At 41.4% G+C, this 7,475-nt stretch overlaps 1 protein-coding gene across 3 annotated transcripts in view; it reads left to right on the forward strand.

Annotated features, from left to right (window-relative positions):
• Positions 1-7,475, forward strand: part of FARS2 (phenylalanyl-tRNA synthetase 2, mitochondrial) — a 547,898-nt gene that overhangs the window by 215,671 nt on the left and 324,752 nt on the right. The gene's annotated exons all lie outside the window — the stretch shown is intronic.

Raw genomic sequence — 7,475 nt, forward strand, 5'->3', positions numbered from 1 at the left:
CCTGTTCACTCTGATAGTAGTTTCTTTTGCTGTGCAGAAGCTCTTTATTTTAATTAGATCGATGAGTTGTTGACAATAAAATTGTTATCCATGTGTCCTGTGCACTTGTTGTAATATTTTCCTGGGATAAGTTTATAACAGTGGAATTACTGGTTTTTTTCTCCCAAGGTTTATGATGCATATTCATAGGCACAATAGAAAAAAGTACTTGCAGTATTTGAAAGTGTTGATTTTTCCACACCCTTACCAATATTGAACATTATCAGTCTCTTTACTCTTTACATTTAACAGGAAAAAAATGTACACTGGTGTTTTGTTGTTATTGTTTTTTAGAAGTGGGGGATCTCACTGTGTTACCCAGGCTGGACTTGAGCTCCTGGCCTCAAATGATCCTCCCACCTCAACCTCCTTAGTAGCAGGGACTACAGGCATGTGCCACAGTATCAAGCTTATACTGGTGGTGGTATAATTCCCTTTCTTTTTTCCTGGTCACTAGTGTCACTGAACATGTTCCCAGAAGCTATTGACTCAGTCCGTTTTCTTTCTTAGTTCTGTTTCTGTTTTGAGACGGAGTCTTGCTCTGTTGCCCAGGCTGGAGTACAGTTGCAGTCTTTGCTCCTTGCAACCTCCATCTCCCGGGTTCGAGTGATTCTCCTGCCTCAGCCTTCCGAGTAGCTGGGACTACAGGTATGCACCACCACAACTGGCTAATTTTTGTATTTTTAGTAGAGACAGGGTTTCACCATTTTGGCCAGGCTGCTCTCAAACTCTTGACCTCAAGTGATCTGCCTGCCTTGGCGTCCCAAAGTGTTGGGATTACAGGCATGAGCCACTGCGCCCAGCCACTCAGTCCATTTTCTGATGAGACTAGGAAGGATGCTAGAATATATTCTGTAAGTTTTCTTTTTGTTCTTTCACTCCAAATGATAACTTATTCTCATCTTTGTTGAAGTCCTCTGTGTATGCCTCCCTGTCAGTGTCTTCACTCCTTCCCTCTCTCCCTCCCTTCTAGGAGCAATCACATTCTGAATTTTGTGTTATTACCTTTATTTTCATTATAGTTTTACTATTTATATAGTAAAACAAGTTAACTTTCATGTGCTTTTATATTTTAACAAATGAAATCACAGTATAGATCCTTTCATGACTTTTGGTTTTCATGCATTCGTATGAAGTTCATCTGTGTTGTCATAGGTAGAGTTTTAGTCCGTTTGTTTTTTGCAGCTATTGGATGAATGTTCCGCAGTTCATTCATCCATTCTTTAATGAATATTTGCTTGGTTACAATTTTCTTTTTGCTATTACAAATGCTACTGCTGAACATTCTTATATATCTGAATATATAGGTATAAGAGTTTCACTGAGCTGTATTTTACATAGCACTAAAATTGCTAGAAGTCAGCACTTACAAGCTGACTTTGGGTATCATCAAATTGATTCCCAAAGTGGTTGGCCCAATTTACATTGTCTTAAGCCTTTCTAAAGTTCCCTGGTGCTTTACATCCTCTTTAACACTTAACCTTGTTCAACTTATTTTAGCAGTCTGATAAGCTGAAAATAGTATCTCTAGCTGAACTTGGTGGTGTGCCTGTAGTCCTAGCTACTCAAGAGACTGAAGCTTGAGGATCACTTGAGCCCAGGAGATCAAGGCTGCACTGTGCCATGATCCCGCCACGTCACTCCAGCCTGGGTGGGAGAGTGAGACCCTCTCTCAAAAATTAAGTAAATAAATAATAAATTAAATCAAATGGTATATTGTGGTTTTTATTTGTATTTACCTGGTTACTGTTAAGTTTGAACACATTTTTATTTATTTATTTGACATTTATAGTTTTTCTTTTGTTCATTTTTTGGGTGAGGCTCATTTCTGTCTTCTAAAATTGATTGGCAGGAATTCTACATTTATATCGCTTACTAATCATTTGTCATTTCTATGTATTGCAATTATATTCTTTAGGTTTGTGGCTTTTCTTTTCTGTTCTTTTCTTAAGTTGCTCTTTCATAAATGGAATATATATATACACACACACACACGTTTCTTTTTTTGAGCAGCTTTAGGTTTCTTTATATAACATCATTCTCCAAAAAAGTCACTTTGCCTGGGATTGTGCGTGGGTGTAAGTTGGCAAGTTTTATGAAGATAACCCTTTCGCTTGTCATGCTTGATTCTGGTAGTTTAAGTCTCTCATGTTATTGCCTTATCATTCATATTTTCAGCATTGGGATTCTAAATATTTAATGACTTCCAAGCATTTACCCTCTCTTTCCTAGTGTTCTGTCAGATTTAGTCCCACCCTCGGTGACAGTTTCCCTTGGCTGGGAAGTTGTACTCTAGGATGTGCTTGTTTAACTAGGAAATGTAGCTCAGAGCTTGCCTAGGAGTCCAGTGATGTCATTGTCACTGAATTAGATTTATTTCCTCCTATGTTTTTTAGTTTTCCCTAATCCTGCTTCTCATCCACACTACCCCTCCAGTATTTCCATTACTGTAATAAAAATAAAGGCTTTGGCACCTTGTCTTAAGCTGTGGTATATGTCTACATTTCTGATGTTTTTGCAACTGTCGCGATACGTCTGTGGCATGCTTTCTAGATATAAGAAACATCTGGAAAGCTGAGAGTCTGTCCTGTATGTTCATTTCAACGTCTAAGGTCTTGTATGCTTGCCAGGTATATGAAGCAATTTCCATTTAACTTTCCAGTTTTTCCCTCATCAATGTGGACTTAATTTTCCATTTTCAACTGTTATCCTTTTTCCTGTTGTCTTCTCCCATTCCTGAAACAGCAACACCAATAACACAGTCTAACCCTTAGCTTTTTACACATAGAAGCTGTTGGGACAGTTTGTGAGTGAGCAAATAAAAGGTGTGGATTGAAAAGAAATGGAATTTGGCAAGTTGGTATTGATGCAAGTGGTCCCTTCTTTTATCAGACTGTAGTATTGTTCCAAGTTCTTCACCCCTCCCTGTATCTGTGCACTTGGTCCCGTGACTTTGAAGCACTGTCTGCTATGGGAAGAATATACTTCTTTGCCCTGCTGATTTGAAGCTTGACCCTGTAACTTTTTTGGCTAAAGGGAAATTAGCAGATGTGACGGGAAAAGAGGCTTGAAATGTACTTAGCAGTTGCTTTTGCCCTTTTTAGCTTCTGCCATTATGAGGTGAACATGCCCTATGTGGCTTGCTGGTTCCAGAACAGTAAGAAGCATGTGGAGTGGACCTGAACCAACCTCAGGGCCTGAAGCTCAGCCAGTCTGGACCAGCCGAGCCCCAGCCCCGCAGATGGGTGGTGGTTGTTGCATGGCACTGAGATTTTGTAGTGGTTTGTTGATCAGCTGTAGCTGGCTGATACAACATACATTGTGGTTGTCATATTGTTTTTCAGCTTACCAAGGGCTCATAGAATGCTTAAGATTCTCTCTTCCAATATCATTCACAGAAAATTCAGCTCATTTATTTCTCTCAAGTATTTCCTCTTCACCCCCCTTTCTAACTTAGCAGGAAAGATACTTGGAAAGAACTTGACTTTTTTACTTCCCTCCCTCTGCAGAGAAGCCACTGAAATAGTTTCTCAGTATTTTAGTGGGTTGTGGTGGTGGTTCTGAAAACCAGACAGGGATTGGGGGTGGGATTTATCTGGAATGTCCTCTATATGGGAGGTTTTTGAAAAGCTACTGATATATGGAAGATCCTCTTGCGTGTGTGCGTGTGTGTGTGTGTGTGTGCACGTGCATGTGTTTGCAATATAACCTTTTTAAAATTTTAGTGCAGGCCAGGCATGGTGGCTCACACCTGTAATCCCAGCACTTCGAGAGGCCGAGGCGGGCGGATCATGAGGTCAGGAGTTCGAGACCAGCCTGACCAACATAGTGAAACCTCATCTCTACTAAAAATACAAAAATTAGCTGGGCATGGAGGCAGGTGCCTGTAATCCCAGCTACTTGGGAGGCTGAAGCAGGAAAATCGCTTGAACCTGGGAGGCGGAGGTTGCAGTGAGCCGAGACTGTACCATTGCACTCCAGCCTGGGCAACAAAGTGTGACTCTGTCTAAAAAAAAAAAAAAGAAAAAGAAAAGAAAAGAAAAAGAAAAAACTCTTAGTGCCAGGTGTCTAAATTTATAATCAACCTCAGGTCGAACACTCTGGAATCAGTGGATTGTAAGCTTCATAAGGGCAGGGAATTTTTTGGTTTTGATCCCTGTGGTATTTCCAGTTCCTAGAACAATGCCTAGCACATAGAAGACACTCAACATCCATATATAAATTAGATGGATGAGTGTGTGGGTGGGTGGACCCCCCACTCCTCATCCCAATGTTTGTTAGTCTTTCTTCAGGCTCATGGAAACAGTAAAATGTCGGGGGAAACTGATCTAATTTTTGAAGCTTCCTCATGACTCTTTCTGCCCTCAGCTATTCAGTACAATTCCCCGTTTCCAAGGATGGTGCAGTGGGAAGCACATGGGCCTCAGAGTGAAGACCCGGCTCCAGTCAGGCCTGGCCACCAGCTGGGCTGGAGATCTTGGGCAAGTCCTGTGGGTCGCAGTTTCTTCATCTGTAAGATCAGGGGCCTAAATTATGTAATTTTCAGATTTCCTTTTAGCTCTCAAATCTTAAACAGCCTAGAGGTTCTTAATATCAATAAAACCCGTAGAGGATTGTGTTTTGTTGTATAGCACCACATAGAAAATTGCGTAGCAGCAGGACTTGGGTGTATATGGTTGGTTAATCAGGGTTTTTCCTCCTCTTAAAGAAATTCTTAGAGACCTTAAAAAAAGAGAGAGAGAGAGAGAAAAAAAAGAGGATGCTCATATAATTGGATTTTATTTAAACTATTTATGAAACTCTTGCTTCATGGGATCACTGCAGCTTTGCAGGCAGGTAGTCATGTGCTCTCAGTGGCTCAATTTTATTTTCTCCCTTGCAAAAAGGCAATTTAGAAGTTTAGGAATTATTTATGGTACTGTGGGGATAAACACAATCTGCTAAGTTGTTTTTCTTGTATCATTTTTTTTTCCAAGGTTCATTCCTGTATTTTAGGCTGGAAGCAATGTCTTCATGAAATGGCCATGTTGTTATGTCCATGGACAAAATGAGGTAATGTCAATAGGCAAAATTTATCCCACGTAATGTCACTAGGTAAAATTTATGCCAGGTTTTAAAATTGTGATTCTTAATTGGTATAATTCAAGAGTTGGATATTACTGGGTGATTCTCAGAAATAAAGACTTGATAGTCACCTAAGTATGGCAAATGATGGTCTGAAAAAGTTTGAGTTTTCTTTACTGGAGAGTGTCTCCAAGCTAGGAAGAACTAGCTCTGTTTGAGGGAGGGAGTGTGCAGTATTTCCCAGACTTCTTTGACCGCAGAATCCCTTCATGAAAAGATTTCTTCTATGGATCCTGTCCCAAGAAGTACACATGGGGACATGCTCATCCGTTGGCTGCTGGGATTGACAGTAAACTAGGAGGCTGATAGAAATGTTTTCTGGGGAAGCAGGGACAAACTATAGTAAGATACTCTTTAAAAATTTCACCTTGAGGCATGCCTTCAATACCAAGGGAAGTAGCTGATACTAACATAAGGAATTCAGAACATTCATTTACCATTTTAGATTATTTGTCTGTGGAGCCCTGGAAATTGAGGGCTTGTGGGCTTCAAAGGCATTAGAAAGAAAAAAGCTCTCAAAATCCAGTATGTGTATTTGATACTTCATGTAGTAGAATCAGCCTTCCCTCTTTTCTTCCATCCCTGAAGCAAACCTTTAAGTATCTGTGTGGTAGGAACCATACCCAGGTGCTACGGATGTCGAGGTGGTTTCTGCCTTTGGGGGACTTCCAGTCCAGTGGTAGAGGCTGATGGGTAAGCTGCTCTGTCCAAGGTGCTATGGTAACAGTTGAAGGAGGAAATGGTTCCCTGAGAGCTTGTGCAAATCTTCGTACTTGGATGTGATGCTTGAGCTGACAGATGAAGTCTGAGTAGTTTAGATGACAGGGGCTGAGGGAAGAGGAGGTTTTTAAAGTACATTTTATTGTGTATATTTAAGGTATACAACATGATGTTATAAGATACATATATATAGTAATATGGTTACTCTAGGGGAACAAATTAACATAGCCATCATCTCACTTAGTCACCCATTTCCCCCGCTGTGTCATGAGCAGCTGTTGGCTACTCATTTGCTTGTGCAGAGATGCAGGGAGTGAGAGGCAGCACTGTGTGTCTGGGAAGACTGACTCATGGATCGCTGGATTATACCAGGAAACATGTTAGTTAGGTGGAGGAGGTTGGAACCTAGATAGGGTCAGTTCCGGAAGGGCTACGAATGCAAAATCAAAGACCTTACATCTCATCCTTCTGGTAGTACTGAGGCATTGCAATATTGAAAGTAGGAAAATAATGTGACCAGACTGATATTTGGGAATCTGGCATTACTGTGGAGTGTGAGTGGAAGAAATGCAAGTTCAGAGACAAGGAGAACAGGAGGATTGTCTAGGCTCTAAATGATGAGGGCAGGAGCTGAAGCAGCAGAAGCAGTGGGCAGAGAGGGGGCCAGATTGTGTGCCTTTTAAGAGTTATCACCAGGCTTTATGTGCAAGGGACCACCTTCTTGGCATGAGGAAAAGTCATGGATTGAAGGAGCAGATTAGTTCTGATTGCGGCTTTCCTAAGCATAATTGACACACAGAACCTTGGAGCAATACTCTGCCACGGGCACACCCTCCAGAGAATTGTAGGTGAATTCCACAGCACGCTTTTTACCCCCGTTCTCTACCTTAAGCTACCTAAATCATAATCACTAGTATAACCTCTTCCTCATCATGGAGGCATTTTTAAAGAACATTATCCAGAGAAGTACAATCTGTTAGGTGAAGGCTCTTGTTACCTAAGAAGGCAAAATGTACAAATGCTACTCATCCTCCCTACCTTATCCTCAGTAAACATTTACTGAGGATAAACATTTCTTGAGGATAAAGTAGGGAGGATGAGTAGCATTTGTAAGAAGGGTAGATGCTTGGCAAGTGAAGATGAACAAGGCAGAACTGCCTTCAAGGGGTGAATGGTCTGATGAGGGACGCAGTCTCACAAATAGCCCTGTAGGCAGATACATGATCATGCTTGGAGGCAAGTGGCCTGTAAAATCAGGGAGGTTATCCCAGAAGAATTAACTGGAAGAGAGGTTCTTTTACCTTCATTTTGAAGAATGCATAGGCCTTTGCCAGGACGGTAGGAAGGCAGGGCCTTCTAGGCAGAGGAGATAGCACATTCAAAGATACAGAGTTTCGAAAGATCCAGAATGTTTATTTGAGGACAGAGAATCGCAGTGTGGCTGGGGTAGACTAGGGGACAATGAGAGTGCTGGTGGGAGGTAGATCCAGAGAAGCCTGGAGTGTGAGGCTTTGTACGCAAAGCTAAAGGAGTATGGACTCTGTGCTGTTGTTATTGCAGCCAGTAGAGACTTACTTGGGAAGGGAAGGCAA

This window comes from Mandrillus leucophaeus, unplaced genomic scaffold, assembly GCF_000951045.1.
Source record: "Mandrillus leucophaeus isolate KB7577 unplaced genomic scaffold, Mleu.le_1.0 Scaffold27, whole genome shotgun sequence".
NCBI lineage: Eukaryota > Metazoa > Chordata > Mammalia > Primates > Cercopithecidae > Mandrillus > Mandrillus leucophaeus.